General features: G+C 37.6%; 1 long non-coding RNA gene across 1 annotated transcript in view; it reads right to left on the reverse strand.

Moving 5' to 3' along the window:
• LOC138169656 (uncharacterized) overlaps positions 1–17,025 on the reverse strand; it is an 81,773-nt gene extending 64,748 nt beyond the window's left edge. Inside the window, exons 1-2 of the long non-coding RNA XR_011170415.1 lie at positions 16,698–17,025; positions 890–989 (exon numbers count right to left, since the gene is read on the reverse strand). This is a non-coding gene — a long non-coding RNA (uncharacterized lncRNA). The remainder of the gene's footprint in view (positions 1–889; positions 990–16,697) is intronic.
• Positions 17,026–21,158: the final 4,133 nt, after the last annotated feature.

Below are 21,158 nucleotides of genomic sequence, written 5' to 3' on the forward strand. Positions count from 1 at the left end.
TGGCTAGTTTGTGTGTGTGTGTGTGTGTGTGTGTGTGTGTGTGTGTGTGTGTGTGTGTTAAGTGTCCGAGGCCGGGACTGAACTCAGGTCCTCCTGACTCCAAGGCCGGTGCTCTACTCACTGCAACACCTTGCCACCCCCTGATCTTAAGTTCTTTGTATCAAATGTTTTTGCCCTCAAACTAAAAAAAATAGCTATAAGAATTTGTATGATGGGCAAAAGGGCACAGAAAGGATATTATATGTGAAAATAGCTTAATCACTTAGAAAAAAATTAATTGAATTGGATTAAGGAATTTGGACTTACAAATTATTTTGCTGGCAATTTTAATTAAGGCTTTACCTTTTTAAAGTGCATACATAAGTGACACTTATCACCTAAGACAGTAATACTTGTGGGGTTTTCAATCAGTATCCATTGAATGAATGATATGAATAATTGAGACTTGTAAGAGGAATTTAACAGGGTAGAGAGAAGCACTATGGTAGAGTAGAATAATCCATCAAACCAGAAGCATATTATTAATCCCTTACAATGCCATGAGGTTTTGTACTGGGGGACAAAGATACAAATACAAAAAGGGGACAACGCCTGCCTTCAAGGAGTTTCCATTACATGGTGCCCCAGAAGATTAGACCTCCCCTACAGTTGAATCAAGGAAATATAATTTCTACTCTCCCCTCTACGACTTATTATGTTAAGCTAGACAAATCTGTATTTCTCTGAACCTATTTTCTCATCTTTCAAGTGGAAGTTATAATACCTATTGTACCTTCCCCATGGGCTTTTATGAACCTCTGATGAGATAATGACTCGTTTGTAAAGCATTATATAAAGGTTAGCCATTATTAGAATTAGTGAATTTCATTGTTCTTGAATAGGGAATTACCTTAGAGGTATTACAGTAGCAGTTCTCTGAAGACTGGGTTAGAGTAGATAGCTGCTGAAGTCTCTTCCAAATATCAAATTGTGTGATTCTGTGATTGGATCTATGGGATAATAAAGAAAAAAAGATCAAAGATGAGTCTGAAATTCCAACCCTGGGTAACTGGAAAAATACTGTAGGCTCAACAGAAATAAAAAAAAACAGCAAGATAATTCTCTGCTTTACACCAGATGTTTCTTGAACAGCCTCTGGTTCTGACACATGGTTATTCTGCTAAAAAAAAATCAACTAATATTTGGGATTATGAGATGCTTAAAAAAGCATTAATTTTAAATCTATTTTCTTTTTTTTCTTTCTTTTTTTAAGATTGGATTTCTATCTTACCCAGGCTAGAGTATCCACAAATTATCCTACTATTTATCAATACTGTAACTTTGATTTGCTCCATTTCTGACCTGGACTAGTTCACTCCTCCTTCAGTAACCTAATGGCCCCATAGTTCTGGGGGCTTACCATATTAATGCTGCACTTAATGTAGACATCTGATCAGCATAGCCCACTGTAGTTCAGAACTCCTAGGTTCAAGATGTCCACAAGCCCCGGGCTCCCTGGTAGCTGTGATCACCAAGTGGCAACTTTAAAATCTCTTTTCAATATCCCAAGCTTCTTTTCAAATCCTTTCATCATTGAAAATTATTCATTTTTATGGAAGAGGCGGTGTTCTACAAGCTGGCTAAGGGAAAGTTTGTGTATAAATATAGCTCTTGTTCATCACCTCAAAATAACTAGAAATGTGTCAATTAAAGTACTGAACTAAAGAAGATAAAGGAAGAAAATCACCACAGAAAAACCAGAAGAGAAAATGAAGAAATGGCAAGCTCCAAATACAATGTAAAACTATTATGGAGTAAAAGAAAACCAAGAGAAAGCAAACACAAAGAATAATCCTTCAAAAACCATATGGTCACAACGACTCTGAAGGGTTGGAAGGACTGAAAAAATAACTAAAGGAAGAGAAATAGTACAATTAAAATGAGAGTATTTAATTTTTTTTATTATTTTCCTCCATATTTTTCTTGGCGTCCATGACTGTTACATGTTATTCAGGTTCAGAATAACATGTAACAGTCATGGACGCCAAGAAAAATATAGAGGAAATGAAACTCATCCATTAAAAGATACATTAGTTTTTGGAACAAAGTCAAAATACAGGAAAAAAAATCAGAATAATATATGAGTTCTATGTGATCAAAAGCAAGTGACATGAAAGATAGAACACAAAGTTTAAGAATCACCAGTTTCCAAAAAAAAACATATTCAAAGAAAAAGCCTAAATATTACAAGAAATTGTTGATTTTATATGAATCTTTTTTTTTTAAAGCAATTGGGGTTAAGTAACTTGCTCAAGGTTACATGGCCAGTTATTTCTGGGTGTGGTGATAAGTATCTGAGCCTGGATTCAATCCCAGGTCATTCTGACTCTGGGGCCGGTGCTGTTACTTGCTGAGCCACCTGGCCTCCCCTCAGCAGTTGGGGTTAAGTAACTTGCTCAAGGTTACATGGCCAGGTGTTTCTGGGTGGGTGCTAAGTGCCTGAGCCCAGGTTCGATACAAGGTCATCCCAACTCTGGGGCTGGTGCTCTTAACTCACTGAGCTACCTGGCCTCCCCTAAATTTTTTTTAATAAATTTTTATATGAATCTTTTAACCAGAGGGAAAAGTGCACATAGGCTTTTGTTTCCTCTGTTTTCCAAAAGACAATCAAGTCCCCTTTCTTCATCCCATTCAATTCACTACTCTGTGATTGTGATTCATTTGGGGTTTTTTTTTTTTCATGTTCTAGGACTTGGTAGCCCAATGTAAACCACAAATAGAAGAATCAAAGAAAATCTCACCACTTTAATTTATATACTTTGATAAAAGCATGCTCCAAGAAAGAGGCAAGAATCATTTTCTAGTATATATCTACATGTTTTACATATCACTTGTTAATGATCAAATTGTCATCAAAGTTATGATTGTTGTTATATCTTTTAAGGAATCCTTCATGTTTTTGACATGTATGGGAAACATCATGGAGAAGAAACTTTAAAATGGTGTTATGAATTATAAAATTAATCCCTTTCTTATGGTCAACAAACAATAAGTACAATGATACCTGATACTGTTTGTATATTTCCATCAATTGTGTGTGATGATGTGTAAAATATTGCTATCCACTCTGATCAGAAATCTGAGGTGTCTTTTATCAGAAATCTTTGTTTCACTTCATATCATTATTACCACGTGGACTCTAGCCTCAGAGATTCCTTCCAGCTTGAGGTTTATCATTCTATGATTTCAATTGTTTATGTAATTCAAATGATCCATAACAATCTTTCTCCCTATATATCTGAAAAATGACTGAACAATTAAAAGATTTAATGGTAGTGCATAGATTTGAATAATGAGGGTGGATTTTGTGTGTAAGTCAAGTGGGAAAAGAAACATCTTTTTAAAAAATCACACCAATGGGGGAAATGTAACATGTGAAATCAGTCAACAGTTAATTCCTATGATTATTTTGATATATGACCATGGATTCTATTTTTTTTTACCATCCAGCTGTTAAATCTATCCCTTAATACTTATCTATTTCTTATTTGCTACTGTTAAAGGATGTTAATGAATCAAATGATACTGCAACATCTGCTCACCATTTCTTTAAGATATCTTAAGATTAGATACAACTGTTCCGAACACATGTACTCTCTTGCAAAAAGACACACACACACTCAGAACTCTAAAGGCAAAGGCAGCTCTGACCCAAGGATATGATTAACAAAGAAATGTTATATTTATACAAAATGCTGATTGCTGGTCTCCACCTTACAATTTTAGGAGCTCTAATTACAGCTGTGAACAGGGAATGACTTGGTAAGGAAACAAAAGCAGTGATTCTATGGGGTTCAGTGGAGCCCACAGGTTGACATCTGTGAATTATGCAAATAAGAGAGAATAACACAAGTCTGTCCTAATAAGCCACCACCCCTTTTCAGGGCTGGAAGAGGGAGGAGAGGGAGGGAGGAGGGGAGGGAAAACATCCTTGTCAGATAATTATTAAAGTTGGGAGGGCACTTATTCCCAGGGTGCATGGCAGGGAGGGGTAGTTTGTTTTGGCTTGACTCCTCATGTGGAAACAAGTGTGAATTAAAAAATGGCATGCTGAGTTTTAGGAGTGGCTGTTTCTCTGTGTGCCAAAGTGAAGTACTCAATATTGGGCAACATGTCATTGGTTTTGAAGCCTGGATGCGCTTTTTCTGCCTTCATGGTGAACAGCAAAGAGTCTAAGGCTGCTGACTATACAAACGGTATGAATAATGCTAATAAATCGAGAATTTACAAGACTACTCCCTTACTTTGACAGGATGATGCCACCTGCTCCTTTGATTTTGATTAGAGCTGGAGAAAAGTCCTTATTAAGGCAAACAAAAAAGGAAACAAAACTTCTCACTGAGAACACACATGTAATAGGGTAGCAATGTGAGTTTCAGCTACTTTGTGCTAGATAGATGTTGTGAGTCCTTATTTTCTAAATTCTAATGGAATCTTTTATCCTAAATTTTCATAATAGCCCTCTACATGCTATTTCATAGTAGAAATTCTCTTCATTAAAAGAACTGTAGCTTCCAGGAACAGGTTATTAATTGTCTTGTTCTATTTTGGCCTCTACTTGGGCAAGACCTGGAGTAACATGCTCAGTTTTCAGAGATGCATTTTAATGATAATAATAAACTGAATGATGTCCAAAGGAGGTCAGACCTGGGAAGACTCTCGACTCCAAGTCGCTGGAGGATCATTTCAAAGAAACTTTGAATGTGAGAGAGAAAGAGATGAAGGGAAGGATAGAGAGGAATAGAGGCAGGGAGATAGGGAGGGATCGAGGGAGGGAGGGAAAGAAAGAGAGAGAGAGAGACAAACAGATTTGACTGGAAATAGGGTAGGGGTTGGGAAGACGATAACTGATGGCTGCCTTAGTGTATTTGAAGGTTATTATTATATAAGGTGCTAAATAACAATATAACATGTATATATAAAATCTATATAATTATATATATGTATATGTAATATAACACAAGTGTTATTTTGAAAAGACGATCTGTTTGACTGCATAAAGCATAGCAAGCTAAAGTAACCAAGAAGTATATTTAGGTCCAATGTTAGAAGAAAATAAAAAGCAAAATTTCCTAGCAATTAGAGCTCACCAAATTGGATGTACTACCTCAGGAAACATTTGAGCAGAGGCTGGATTAACACCCATAGGTATTACATTGGGGATGCAACTCATGGACCTTCCAACTATTTGAGGTCTGTGATTTAGTAATTACTAGAAAGATGTTGAAATGAAAACACTATCTGAATGATACTAATGACTACAACCACTCAGCATTTTATATACAATTTATATTTTACTATGTATTCTGTAACATTTTTCATAAAAAATTTTATATTTTTGTTTTTACATCATCTTTATTTCCCAAAATATCCCTCTTCCTCTTCTACCTAGAGAGTCATTTCTTATAATGAAAAATAAGAAAAGGAAAAGGAATAAAAAGCAGTTCAGCAAAAGTAACCAATATATCAACTAAGTTTGACATCACATATAAAGTTTCATGCCCATAGGCCCCTCACTCTTCCCCTATTTTTTTCTTTTTTTAATTTTATTTTAGACTCAAACATCAGAAAGCGAAAAGAGAAAAGAAACAAAAACATATCATAAACTTAAACATTGAAACTTAAGTACAAAGAAAGAAAAAAAGTGTCATGTGCATAGTAGAACATAAGAGAGAATTCAAAATATGTAACAATAAATTTTCATTTCAAGAAAGCCTATATGATAAATATTACATGTTGTGTTGATAATTGTCCATGTTGGTTTGCTTCCTTGTAAGTTTTCTTTTGTTCTCTGCTGTGCACTTTTTTACTTTGTTCTTTTTTTTACTCCCTCCCCACCCCCCCCAGAAGACTACAATTAAGTTTGGGTATATTTCTCTATAGGTATAGACACACACACATTTTACATATATACATACATATATGGACGTATACTTTCCCAAACAAATTCTACTCCTGATTTTTTTTTATGTTTATTCTGCCTCCTCTATTTTACTTCTACCGTCTGCCTTGCCCTTCTATTACTTGCCTATCCTCCAAGGATCCCTCCACTATCCTTCCATTCCCATAAATTTAAATACTCTTCTATACCCCCCTTTTACCTATTCCCTCACCCTTCCCTCTAAAGATTCCTCCCTTATACTTCCCCCACCCCCCACCATTTTATTTCTTCTGAATTTAGAAGACTTTTATACTCTTCCAAACTATAGATAGATATATAGAGATATTGATATTCATATAGATATATAGTTCCCTCTTAAACCCATTCCTGATGAAATTTGGTTATCAGAACTACTTCCTCCACCATATAATTCCTCTGTATTGATTCTTCCTCTTGCACCTCAATTTGAATAAAATAATTACTCCTAAATGGTTTTATGTTTTAAATTCATATCACACGTTTTTATGTTTTAAATTCATATCATACTCAGGTTTGCCCCAATCTTTCTTATGAGCTATATGCTTATTAATAAGAATCTCAGACATATGTTTTATATTTTACATATATAAAAAGTAAAAGGTCTGTCCTTGTTGAATCCCTTATAATCAGTCTTTGGTGTGTACCTTATATTTCTCTTGGCTCTTATATGTCAAATCTTCTATTCAGTTCAGGTTTAAAAAAAAATTTTTTAACAAAGTCTTCAAAGGACGACAATTGATCAAATATCCATTTTTTTTTTCATTCAGGATTATGCTTAACTTTTCTGAGTATGATATTTTCAGCCAAAGCCCCAATTCTTTCGCTCTTCAATATATAGTGTTCCAAGACCTACAGTCTTTTAATGTCTCCACTGCTAGGTCTTCTGTGATTCTAATTGTGGTACTATCATATTTAAATTATTTTATTCTTATTGTTTTTAATATTTTATTCTTTAACTGGGGGTTTTGGAATTTGACTATGATGTTCCTATGATTTTTCCTCATAAGGTTTCTTTTAAGTGGTGATTGATAGATTTTTTTTCTCTACTGCCTCCCTTTGTTCTAATGCTTCTGGACAATTTTCTTTGATTATTCCTTGTATCAATATTCTTTTTTTTATCATAATTTTCATTTAGTTCTATTATTTTTGTGTTTTCTCTTCTTGATCTATTCTCCAAATCTGTTGTTTTCCTTACAAGATGTTCTACTTTCTCTTCTATTTTTTCATTATTGATATTTTGTTTATTTCATGATCTCTTATAATTTCACTGACTTCAACTTGCCCAATTTTAATTTTCAAGGTGTCATTTTCTTCCTTAAGATGCTGGATCTCCTTGAATTCTTTTTTTTTTTTTTAAGTTTTTCCTCCATCTCTGTCGTTTGGTGTTTAAAGTCTTTTTAAAGATTTTCTATGAACTCTTTGTGTAGGTGATCATTTGACCGTTACTCTTTGGAGATTTCTTTGCTTCAACATCCTCCTCTGAAGATGAACCCTTGTCTTCTCTGTTTCCGTAATAGCTTTCCATGGTTGAATTATTTCTCCTATGCCTTTGCATTTTTTTTTTTATGGTAATAGCTGAATTTTTGTAATCACCTCTAGCCCTGGGCTATGGGGAATGGAGCCTCTTGCTCTAGATCTTCAGTTCTCTCTCTAGCCTGGAACCAATGTCAAATCTCCAACTTCCTGTAAGTGACCACAGTCAATGGCATCCCTGCCCCACTGCTTTTGCATTCACCTTGCATGAACTGGTTCCTTCTTACCCCCACAACTCTCCAAAGCACAGCTGTGTCTGGCTGTCACCAGCTATTCCTGGTCAGCAGAGGTTTCCTCAATCTTCCCAGGCTCAGATGCCCAACTTCCCTCACTATCGGGGTAAAAGTTCTAGTGGCTAGAGCCCAGGCAGCCTCTCAAACCAACTAACCCCAGGGCTTGCCACTTGTTAAATGCTGGAGGTGCTTACTCTTCAGGGGGACTAAACCTTATCCTATACTGTTTCTTCTGATCTTCTCAAATTGCCCTGGGAAGACCTCTGTTGTGCCCCTATTCTTACTTATTTTTACCAGCACTTTGGTTGCCCTAAGGTGCTATTTTATCTCTTTTGTAGGGGAAAATAGTGAGAGCTTGGAATTTTCTGACCTACTCTGACATCTTGCCAGAATCCTCTCCTTGACTCTCTCAAAGAAGGAAGGGAGGGAAGTTGTTTAGTACTTCCAATGGGCATTAATATTTTTATTGATGTACTGAGTGAGGGACTTAAGATCCCATATTGCCAAGGAGTCATGCTAGGTGACCAATTAGCATCTTGGAATGATTCAAATCCATAGGATGATAGCATCAGAAACCATTCAGTCTAGCCACCTTACTTCACAGGCGAGACTCTGAAAACCAAGAGAAGTTAATTGTTTTCACATTGTCTCATTGCTAGTCAGTATCTGGGGTGGGATTTGAATCCTGGTCTGCCTGATGCCAAATCTAGCCCTCTACTCACTGTTCTCTCAAATTCTGAAAGATCATGATAGGAGTAGGGGTAATAGACCAGTAATAACGTTCATTAAAGGGATATGTAAAATTGGTTGCTTAGAAAGGAAGCAAAAAGTCTTAAATACCTAGGGGAGAAATAACTAACTAGACAAAATTATTGGATTCAATTGAATTCAGCAAGTATCATTGTTATTCAGTCCCCAGAGACCCTTCTTTTTTTAGCAAAGATCCTACAGTGGCTTGCAATTTCCTTTGCCAGCTCATTTTACAAATGAGGAAACTGAGGCAAACAGGGTTAAGTGGGTTGACCAGTCACACAGCTAGTGTCTTAAGCTGGAATTGAACTCAGGAAGTTTGGTCATCCAGGCCCAGTGCTCTAAGCACTCTGGCCAAGCTGATATGCATCAAGCATTAACAACCACTTTGTGTAGGTCACTTAACTGGTGCCTAAGGGGATAGAAAAGTCACAAGAACAAAAGAGATAATCCCTGTCCTCAGGAGTTTTCATTCTCCTGGGATTAGAAAGGGTTTACAATAGTAGAAAGTTAACTGGCTTTTGAGGCACCGGAACCCCAACTCCACTTTCACTTCTCACTAACTAGGTGACTTTGGATAAGTTACTGAACTTCTCTTGTGTAAAGTGATAAGGTTTGGCTTCATGGTTCCTGAGTGCCCTCCCATCCAGCTCTGCTATATCCTATTTATTGTAAGATCTTCAAACTTTCCTGATTTTTCAAAAACATAAATTCATTTTCTGACCATTTTTGCAACCAAACCGTTCACAAGCAAAGGGCCAGTATCTTCCTTCACTCTGTTGATTTATTTTATTCAATAAAAAAACGTTCATTTTTTGCCTCTTTCAGTAACCAAACCACTCATAAGAAAGAGGCAGCATTATAAACCTTGAACATAAAGTAATTACAAGAGATAGAGTCCTAAGAAATGGGGAGGTGGGGAAGAGGGGAGAAAGGCGTAGGACGATGCACCTATGCACTATTTAAAGGAAGTTTGGGGAGCGCAGAGGATGGAAAACAAGGAGGAACAGCTCGTGGGCAAAGGTGCCTGAAAAATGAAACCCCTGAAGGAGAGAAATAGGAAATATGAGGAAAATTGAGATGAGAAATGAGTGTATTCCAGGCAAGGGGAATAATCTACTTGGCTGAAACTCTTTGATCTTCCAAAAGCATTGCTTCTTCTGGATTACCAAATATCCCCCATGGTAGATGTGAAACAATCTAGGTGGAACAATGAAGAATGCACTGGGCCTGGACTCAAGATAACTCATCCTCCAAAGGTCAAATCCCATCTCTGACATTTACTAGCTGTGTGGCCCTGGGAAAGTCATTTAACCCTCTTGGCCTCAGCTTCCTCATCTGTGAAATGAACTGGAGAAGGAAATGAAAAACCATTACAGCATTTCTGCCAAGAAAACTTTAAATGGGGTCAGGAAGAGTCGTACATGACTGAACAACAACAAACAAAAAAAAAAGGGAAAACCTAAGGAATTCTCACTATTCTTTGCCTTAAAACTTTATTTTATTTTTAATTTATGAAATAAAACAAGCATTTCGATAATATAGTAGAATAATAAAAAAGATGATTCTCGCACATGAAGCTGCAAATCGATCATGTACAATTTGCTATTTCTTTTAAATATATAATTCATTTGTCATGTAAATTTCTTTTTATTTTTCTTCCCTCCCCCTCACTGGAGATTCTTAACCTCTTTTGGTTCCACAGCTGCCTTTGCCACTCTGCAGAAACACATGGATCTCTGTTCAGAATTATGTTTTTAAATGAATAAACTAAAATACATAGAATTAATCAATCAATAAACATTTATTATGTGCCAAGCTCTATGGTAACACTGGGATTATGAAAGAAAACAATTATATTGAAATGAATTTTTTTTAACACAACACATAAAAAGACTTGCTAATGTGTGAAAAGGGGCGCAGTCTATGTCATTGGAGGGAGTACACCTCTCAGAGATATCCCAGTTCCTTTGAAATTGTAATCATGAAATTTGAAGTTTGCTTCCTCTGGACCTTTGTATGTAGAGGTATATGGTAAAGAAATAAGTCTTCAAAGAGGCCTGGGTTTGAGCCCTGACTCCCACACTGATGTGCTATATGACACTGAAAAAATCACTTTCCCATTCTGATCCTCAGTTTCCACATCTGTAAAATGAGGTATCTAATAGAGAGTAGAGCTTTGAGTGAGGAAAGCATGTGATTAAATCCCTTCTTAATGACTGTGGACAAGTCTTTGAACCTCTTAATGACTCAGGTACTTTATAATTGCATGGTCCACAGAAGTTTCCACTCTGCATTGAGAGGGAGAAAGAGAATTTCTTTAGTGGCAGTTCCCTATTATTCCAAAAAATAAAAAGTTGAGTCGCAAATAGGAAAGCAATGTTTGTCCTCTCTACCTCAACAAGTTGCTTTGAGGAAATAACTTTAAATAGTGTAAAAAAATTGAGTCATTATTGTTGCCATTAAGGGGGAAAGAGAAAAAAGAAATACAATGCTTCACTGAGAAGAGGACTGGAAATTCCCCCAAATATCTAAATTCTTCTCGTTTGGTTCCACCAAACACAGGGGTGGGAAACCTGGGACCTTCAGATCACATGTGGCCTTCAAGGTCCTTAAGTGGAGAAGGTCACTTGTGGCCTGAAGGCCTCAGGTTCCCCACCCCTCCACCAAAGAAAGGATGGATGGCTCACTGTATTACTGCTGCTACTATCAATAATTTTGATTCTCTTGGCTCCCTCCGTGCTCCTATGAGCCTCTAATGAGAGCAAATTATATGCGTTCTCACGTGACAGTATCAATTTAGTAATATGCTGATAAAAATGTTCCAGCAAAATCAAATAAATAGCACTTCCTTCCCTGAAATATTATTAAAATAATTATTCCCTCCTCCCCTCCTTTTTTTGTAGCAAAATAATATTCCATGAGGCAACAAGTCCCAAAAAGCTGAGAGGAGGCTGTGGAAATAACAAAGGCAATGTTTTCCTTCTTTTAGTCTTTCCAAAGTTTGACTGCCAAAACACTGCAGCCTAAAAATGGTGATTTCTAAATAGAACATCAGAAGCTAATTGAGCTCATGTTCATTGTCCCAGAGGTCATGGGGATTATATTGGAACCTCCTTCTCTTGCCAGTTATTCAGATTAAGGCATTTTTGGCCATTCAAAAGGGAAGTATTATATTCACTGCCTTGATTGTACTGAAAGTCTTTGCAACCTGGGTTATCTTCTTTTCTGTGTATAACCTGAGTTGACCATTTCCATCTCTCCTTTTCATACTATAGCACGAGAGAGTCATTTATCTTTTCTTGATGGATTATGCAAAAAATAATAATTTCCAAAACATGGAGCATGCAGTAGTCCCAAAACTCTGAATTTAAACCTTTGCTATATCCAATAAAAAAGACCTAAGAATAAGTGGTAAAAGAAAGAATTGAAGCAATTCAATACAAAAATGTTATTATTACGCAACAAATGGCTTCATGGCCTAGTGCAGGGGTGGGGCACCTGCAGCCCTGAGGCCACATTTGGCCTTCTAGGTCCTTGGGTGCTGTCTTTTGACTGAGTCCAAGTTTTACAGAACAAATCCTTGTATTAAGGGGATTGGTTCTGCAGAGTTCAGATTCAGTCAAAGGGCTGCACTTGAGGACCTAGAGGGCCACACGTAGCTTCCAGGTTACAGCTTCCCCACTAATTCCCAGGTAACCCTGGGAAAGTCATTTTATCTTTCATTGTCCCAAATGACCCTCAAAACCTCTAAATCACAGAAGTATTGCCAAGATAAACAAGTAAAATGAATTTCCACACTCAGGAGTCAAAATCAGGAGGCAAAATTTTTTTGCAGGTCTAGAACACACTTGGCCACTGGACTCGTATGGTTCTGGAGGAGAAGCTAAGGCTGGTGACTTTGTACAGTCCTCCCTCACTCAAATCCCCTTCATTTACAAGTTATGTCACCATCTTCCTGATATCATGGTTGCCTTCCAGAACCACACAAATAAGTTGGAGAGTTCCACGTTCTAGAGCCCTAACTTCACATATGGTCCTACTTGACAAAAATAGGAGTCTTTTATGTCCCTCATTTAGGCACATTGGTGGATAAAAGAGAGCTGCTTAACTTTAGGTAGAGAAGGTTATGAGAAACTAAAACGCATGTTCTTTTTGGAGAAAAATATAAATTACAGATGCCATTCAGACTTTCCTATTTGGTCAAATCTAAGGCTTACTCTTATGGACGGTGAATGTGTTTTAGATTTGTCATTCTGTAGGAGAAATAACCTGTACAATTTATATCTCCATCTCACAGCAATGGAGATTTTCCTTCCCAGTTGTTGACTTAGCCTTGACTTTGACTTCATTCTAACTATGATCGTTACAGGGATACATGCAACCTGCCTTTTTTCTCATTGTATCAAGATTCCATCAAATAGATACAGAAATTAGGAACTGCAGCCCAGAATCAGACACCACCTGTTGCTGTAAAGTCTTTATGGTCCTCTTCTATGCTGATGATTTACCTTTCTCATTGTGTTCCAATTTGTGGACTGATCTTTCAGGCTGTGACTTTTAAACCTGAATTCTGGAATTCTGGTCTTCCTTAGCTTAGCAAAATTACTCTGCTCTGAGGTGTTCATGACTTTGATTGGGCAGCCCAATTATGATTTTTGCATGACCCAACTTCAAATCCTATTGATTAAATCTGCTTTCCAAGATTGGGGGAGGGCATTAGAGATTTTTCATGCATGGTAAAAGCAGTTCAAGGAACTTCTGAAGAAAATTGAGAGAAAGGGGAGGTGTCAACTATCTTGTGGTAACAAAACAACCACAAAGCTGTAGTTGATTGTTTTGCCACATCTGCAATTAGCTTCTTTAAGATTATAAGAGCCAACATCTATCTAAATGGACAAGTTGGAAGTGTGTGTGACTGTATTGTATTTTGGAGACACCTGAGAGAAACAAGGCAGTTCTTATTCCATGCTGTTCTTGATTCAACTTGTGTTTTTCTTAAATTTATGCTGGGAAATAATACATTTGATGATTTATTGTTATTTTTCCTAAAGATCTGTGGTTGACCTTTACCTTGCTGGGTATTCCTTTGTTTTTGGCATGAGTGCACAATGACAGCCACATGGGAGAGAGGTATCTTTACTATCTCCTCATAGACCATTGATAGAGAGGTATGCTCCCTACATGGGAGCATAAACATTTATCATTTTATGACTATACTTATAAGTTGAGAATCCCTATGAATGCAGACCTTATTATATAAATCTACGTCATAGACACAGGCCAACATTAAATGGGAAATCAAGTTTCGTTGATTTTGAAAGAACTTCAAGACATTTTTGAAGATGAAGAGATGAGAAAAAAAAAAAAAAGAAGATGGAGAACTCTGGAACTCCCTGTTGTCCTGTTATGGGCCAGGGAAATGGGTGGAAGCACATTAAAGTCCTGCAGGCTGTGAGCAGTTTCTGAGTATATTCTAGACTCTATCTACCAGACTCTCAAGGGAAGTCTGTTCTATCTACCATTTATTTCCAGGAGATCTAGAAGAAGGAAATGATGTAAAGGTGTTGTGGTTTTCCTCAAGTATACCTTTAAGGATTGCTTTTAGCCTAGCGTATGATAAGCTTTCTCCCTAGAATTTATGTATATGGCCACTGACATTTATTTCCATCATAACCATGGATAAGTAAAGGTGAGCAAAGGATTTTCATGTAATCCATATTTTAAAGGAAGTATGAGGCATTTTGTTTTCCACTGCATATTCCAGGGCAATATCCTAATTGGTGGAGAGAATACTAATATAATGCTGTGTGTGTGCTTTAGGATTAGTGTGAGAATTTGGAAGAGAAGAGGTATTCTTTTTTCTTCCAGTGCCAGACTCTCTTAAGGAATAACTCCAGAAAAATAAGGAAAGAAAGATTTTGGAAGCCACGGACAGATGAGGGAAGAAAGATCCTGGACATGTCTCTTATTTCCAACTTGCTTCCCTAGACAATTCAGGGAAGGGGAAGGGAAGGAAATAAGCATTTATGTAGCACCTCCTATTTACCAGGGACTATGCTAAGCACTTTATAAATACTATCGCATCACAAAAATTAGCCATGTGACCTTGGGGAAGTCACTTAACTCCAATTGCTTTCCAAAAAGCAAAAATAAATAAATAAATAAATATTATCTCATTTGATCTTCACAAATATCCCCTTCCAAGATAAGTTCTGTTACTAGCCCATTTTACAGTGAAGGAAACTGAGCAAAACAGAGTTTAAGTGCCTTAAGACTTGCCAAGGGTCATAACAGTTAGAGACCAGATTTTAATTTGTCTTCCTAATTCTAGGAATTCCTAATTCTCTTCACTCCACTACCTGGCTGTCTGAAAATTCATTGAATTTCCCTTGCAATAAGATAGGGGTTTCTTTCTGGGTTTCAATTAAGCTATCTAAATTCTAGAGTCCATTGACTGTTTGTTTTCTGGTATATTCTAATCTTTATAACTCTTTTTTTTTTTCAATTTCTGTTGGCTATTTACTTAGATAAATGGGTTTACTCTCTCTTCACTATTTGTGATGGTCCTTTGTGTAATTAGCATTTTGTAAGGGACAAACTGGTGAGTGTAAGTTTGGAGTAACCCTTCCCTTTTTAAAGGATAGTGACTAGGGAAGCAGCCTTTTGTTCTGAACCTATATGCCCCTAGAACAGATATAATTCCAGTTTGGTACCCCTCTCAGTCATTGCAGGATACAATACCCACAGAGAATGCTTTAAGAGGTCTTTTTTCCTTCCTCCTCTTTAGAGGAAGTCCAGATCTCAGATATTATATAACTATATCTCTCCCAAGCTACTTTTATGCCATCCATATGTACATAAATGTCTTACATGAGTGGCACACATACTTATTTTTCTCTTTCCCCTAATGAGTATCAAGGGGGAAAATTTTTGAGGAGTGACCTTGAACTCACTCCATTTGCAAATAGAGTACAACTTATAAAGGTCATTGATCATAGGCATTAGTGACATCTCTTGATATGAAACTTTAGATTAATATTGGGCTCTGTTCCCAGTGGGGTAAAGGAAGTGCACTGTCTCAAGCTTCCCATTTTTTACACTGCTGTCTCCAGAGCTAGTTCTAGGGGGTTTAGAAGTTTTTGATGCTTCCAATGTGATTTCATCTGGGAAGAGGTGTGGTCACTGTTCTCTTGGTCCTAATCTAGAAGAGTCCCTGATCCCTTAGGACTAGAAGAGATACTGTCCCTCTGGGTTTCTACTGTCTCTTGACAAAAAGTGCTCCTCTCTGCCCTTGAACTATAATCCCTAATTGGGTATAGGCAATGGAGTTGCCGAGTCTGATCCAGCTTCCCTTACTAGCCCAGGGGTCCCTTGAAATCTCTTTCTTACCAGTTCCCAGGTCTCCCCCTCCCCACTCCATTTCTGGCTTGAGAGCTTCCAAAGCTGCTGTTGCTTCTGTCAGCAACACCTAGTCCCATCCCACCATTGGTCTTTCTTGGGGCCAGCTTCCACCTCCCCTCACAGATCTCTCTTTCTGATCTCCTATGTTGTCTTAGGCTGGAAGATTATCTCACTCTGACCTTTTTTTTTTTACTTCATCATGCCAGAATTTGATTTGAGGTATTATTTTAAAGTTATTTGGAGGGGAATGTTGAGAGAGCTCAGCTGAATGCTTTCTACACTGCCACTTTGGCAACACTCCAGGAAGTCCTCACTGGTGATATTTCAAACCCCCAAACCATCAAACCGTGGGTGATGAGCCACAGAGATTTATTGATATCATTTATTTACCCAATATGCCACTAGTGGGATGTACCTGATACATAAAAATGCTACTATCAAATAGACTGTTCCCTTTGGTTATGATGATTGTAACTGATATTTATCTTAGTGTTTCAAGGGTTAAAAATCACTTTACACACTTTATCTCACAACAAATATTTAAGCAATAAGGTAATGTAGCCATAATCAATTTCCATTTTATAGATGAGGAAACTGAGGAATGGAGAGATTAGGTGGTTTATCCATAGCTACACAACTGGTATCATATATGTGATTAAAATCTAGGTCTCTCTTGACTCGAACTGTATGACATTGGCTTTAACCTACACACTTCATTTTCTTTCTACTCCTATCAGAAATCTGGATCTGGACATCTGAAGAACAAGGGATCTGACCCAATTTCCACCATTACTGATGTAATTTTTCTTATTACTCACTCACAACAGCTGTCCTTCATGCTGTGCTGAGTTACAGGTGTTATTTTGTTCACTTCGTTTGAAGAAAAGAGCTTGTTAAAAGTTGCTGTACCTCCTCAAATTGGATCCTCCAGCTCTCACCACAGGCTGCGACTTTTCTCTGCGTTTAAAATTCTGGTGTTAGAATTCCTGAGTCTTGCTGAGTTGTTTGCTCTCTGTTTGATAGTGCTGCTGTCACCACTGGCCTTCTTTCATTCCTGCAGGTATGCATCATCCCCAGGGAGCACTGTCTCTGAGAGAGAGGAATCTGACACTGCAGGATGGAACAGCCGAGTTAATGGGTCACTGAGTGACAGCTGAGCCTTCTTCTCTGAGTTATCTGCCAGGCTAGCACCGCCAGGAACACAAGGGCTATGTCCTCGCAAAGTGTGCCAATTTAATTTGGTCACGTGTGACCCGGGCTACAAAGACAGCACTCCCTTTCAAACTCTCATGTGGCAGGGCTCAAACAGACTCGGGCCATAATAATATATTTGAAGATGCTAGTTAGAAAATGCTTGTACTAGAGGTCTCCACAGAGGGTGGCCTATTTTCAACAGGCCCCATTTAAGATAATTCAGCCATTTGTGGAATTTTGTTAGAAATAGGTCATTCTGCACAGCTTCAAGAACCCTGAAAAAACAGTCAGTAAATCCCACCTGAGTCAAATGATTTGAGAAAGATCTTTGCAACTAGTTTTATTTAGCAAGGTCCATTCATTCAGCGAGGAACTGGTACTATCTGCTTAGATATTCTAAGCCCTCCCAGTTATTTTGATATATGTGTGTATGAATATACATACATAAATATATACATGTGTGTATACACATACACATAGAGCTAGATTTTCAAAGTATAATGGAATTGTGAAAAATAGAAAAACAAGTATCACCAGTGAAATTTTGTCTTTGCCTATCCCCTTCAACTCTCTAAGATAACACTTTGCTGTATACATGGTCATGAGCTAATGATAGTCTTTTCTCTGAATAATTGATGTAATTTCTTGCTATTATTAAATAAGGTACTTATTCCTGAATAAGACTAAGAACCGATCTATACACACATTTCTGGTAGAAAAAAAATCTGAAATGAAAACTAACTATAAATTCAAGCTTAATTAATGTCAACTCATTTTCAATCTATATGGAATTAAAGGTAAACAGATGAGCACATTTTTAAGACCAATGCAGGTTTTACATTTAATTATTTTTTTTAATTAATAAAAGCAAGCCTGGTGATTGTAGTAGCAGTCACTCGTGTCAGTGTGAGACAATTTCTCATTTCATACCTGATAGTTCATCCTAAAGGGCTGTTCCTGGACTTGCCTTTAAAGATGTCACATCCATTGTGGTAACTGGAAATAATATGTTCTTGAATAGGTAAAAGATTTCCAAGGAGAAGAGTTTGAAAAAGACTTGTAGTATTTGCATTCTTGCTAGGGAGGTTCTTTTTCAAGCCACATTACAACAAACTAGCATGCCACTGAGAAATGAAGGTTTTGTTGTTATTCAGTTGTGCTTGACTCTTCAAGATCCCATTTGGGATTTTCTTGACAAAGATGCTGGAATAGTTTTTGCTATTTCCTTCTTCGGCTCATTTACAGGTGAGGAAATTGGGGCAAATAGGGTTAAGTGACTCATCCAGGACCATTCAGCTAGAAATTGTCTAAGACCAGATTTGAACTCAGGTTTTCCTGACTCCAGACCTGATGTTCTATCCACTGTGCTGCCAGTAGTCTTTAAGTGAAGTTCTCTCCAAAGAAAAGAAAGGAATAGATCATTAGTGCCAGTATATTTATCAGCATTTAGATAAGTGGGGAGCAATGATAACAAAAGAGCAAGTTAAGGAAACGAAGATATACAGACCTCTAGAATGAGAGCAATATAGCTTATTGGATAGAGATCTGGCCTCAGCCAGACATGAGTTCATGTGCCACCTCAAACACACATTGGTTCTGTGACCCTCTTCCCCCCACCCCCTGCAAGGCACTTGTCTCTGGGTTCCTGCAGTCTCTTCTCTAAGACTATAAGTTGCAGAGAGGCTGCCTATTTGCAATAATAGAAGAATTTCCTTATCAGAACCTGTATCTACTGAAAAAGATAAACCACAATTCTAATTTAATAATAATAATAATAGTGATGATGATAACAGTTAACAATTGATAGAACACCTACTAAGTGCAATGCACTGTCCTAAGCACTTCCGAAATATTCACTTACTTGATATTTACAACAACCTAGGGAGGTTGGTGCTTTTATTATCTCCATTTTACAGTTGAGGAAACTGAGGCAGAGAGGGTAAGTGACTTGCTTAGGGTCACAAAGTTATAGCCATAGGTCACATTTGAATTTAGGTCCTCCTGGCTCCAGGACTACCTCTTTAAATACTATACTACATAGTTATCTCATGATGATGATGATCCTAAAATTTGTATGGAGTTTTACAATATTTTAAGAACTTTCACATATGTTATGACAGAACTTTTTGGCATAGGAGGGGCAGATATTATTATTTGCATTCAACATTTGTAATTGTAATGGGAATTTGAAGATGATCCCTGCCCCTTGTATTTGCAATCAAACAGATACTTAGCACCTTGTTCCAAGTTCATTATTGTGTCAAGTATTAAGATCCAGAACTTGTGAATCCCACAGTGGGATAAACTTGTTCATGTTACAGGAAGGGGCAGAACAGGGAGGAGCTAATACCATGTATAAGGAAAAGCCCAAGCTGAGAGAGGCCAGAACTTTTGGGAGCAAGCAGCATGGAGGCTGAGGAGCTAAGGATTGAGAAGAGAACTGAGAAGAACTGAGAAGATTGAGAAGAACTGACAAATGAGAAGAAAGGAGAACTGGGAGGAAGCATGACTATGGTGCCAGTACTTTTTTTGTTTTGATGTTACTTTATCTCAGTGTTGTTGATTTTACTTGTTATTAGGTCTTTGTTGATTTCTCAGACAGAAAGTGAATTGATGATGATGCCACCAATGTGCTTGAATGTTATTATGGTTTTGTTAAGCTTTTTCTTCCCAGGAACAGAAACTGTAAAGGACTTGATGACATTGTGAGCTGAAATATGGAACAGGAACTGTACAAGAAGCTGGACAAAGAACTGAGAGCTGTTTGCCTTTGAACCCAGGTGGCAGTTGGATAGATACGGATAGGAGCTGGGACTATGAAAGAGGAACCATGGATGTTGAGAGCCTGCCTTGAGTGAAGATGAAAATACCTCTCCTTGGGTATTTAATGCAAACTGAGAAAATCATGTGGCCTAGGGGTGGATAACTCTGACCTTTATATTTAGATTATTGAGGTAAGGACTTCTCCAACTAAGAAGAAAGAAGACTTTTTGATTTAAGAAATTAAGACACTGTGGGTGGAGAACTTTCACTTTTGTACTTTGTGTCAATTAACAAGGCTTGCCTCCTTATATATAAAATGTTCATAAAGTGAAAAACATAAGGTCATGGGGAATAGAAACCAGTAAATGGGGATGAAGGTCAAGAAAGATCTCTTGGAAGAGGAAATATTTGACCTATGCCTTAAAGGAAACCAGTGATTCTCCGAGGTGGAGGTGAGAAAGACTGCATTCCATGCATGACCACTGCCAAGGCACAAATCTAGGACATGCAATGGTGTTATAGGAATGTAAATTTTTTAGATCTTCCCTGCCCCTAGGCTTAAGTGCACCTGGAGCCTGGGGTGGGAGGCTTCTTTTTCAGGAGATACTTTGTGATTGGACAGTGGGTCAAGAAGGTTGTTACATTCTCTGAGCCAAGAGAAGGCTATATAAGCCCTGATGTGAGGCTTTGCTTTGGGGCTCACTTTGAGAAGTATTGTGTGATTCGATCAGATGAGACTCTGGGCAGCCGTTGAGAGCCCCCCAGCTTTGAAAACCCAGATGTTGATGCTTCCCTCTCTGGTAACTGGGATTAGGTATGGATGTATGTAATGGTTGGACAGTTTGGAAGCCTATCTGCTGAAATGTTCTTGTAAATTATGCTTGTAACCTCTGTATACTCTGAAGTTTGGGGCGCTGATCTTTTTCCCCTGAACTAGGTAGACAATGTATGTTTGGTTGATTAAAGTAAGCTTGTTAACCCATTTTGAGTTGCTTTCCTTTAGAAAAGCAGATCTAAGAACTTGTGTTGTCAGCCACCCTGGGGATGCTGGAGTGCTTGCTGCTACAAATGGGCAGCAAGAAGACCTATTTGACTGCACTGTGGCATGTATAAAAGGCAGAAATGTAAAAATGAAGATCAGAAGGTCAATCAGAACCAGATTGTTTAAGGGTTCTAAATGACAAATGGATGAATTCTAATTTGATCCTAAAGTTAATAGGGAGACATTGGAGTTTATTGAGTAGGAGACATTTAGGAACGTCATTTCAGTGATTGCAGGGAGAACAAATTGAAGAGGGGGAGAGACTGCAGATATGGTCTTT

The sequence above is a fragment of the Petaurus breviceps genome, unplaced genomic scaffold (genome assembly GCF_028583685.1).
Source record: "Petaurus breviceps papuanus isolate PSGF00001 unplaced genomic scaffold, PetGlider_PUasm1.0 126, whole genome shotgun sequence".
Classification (NCBI taxonomy): domain Eukaryota; kingdom Metazoa; phylum Chordata; class Mammalia; order Diprotodontia; family Petauridae; genus Petaurus; species Petaurus breviceps.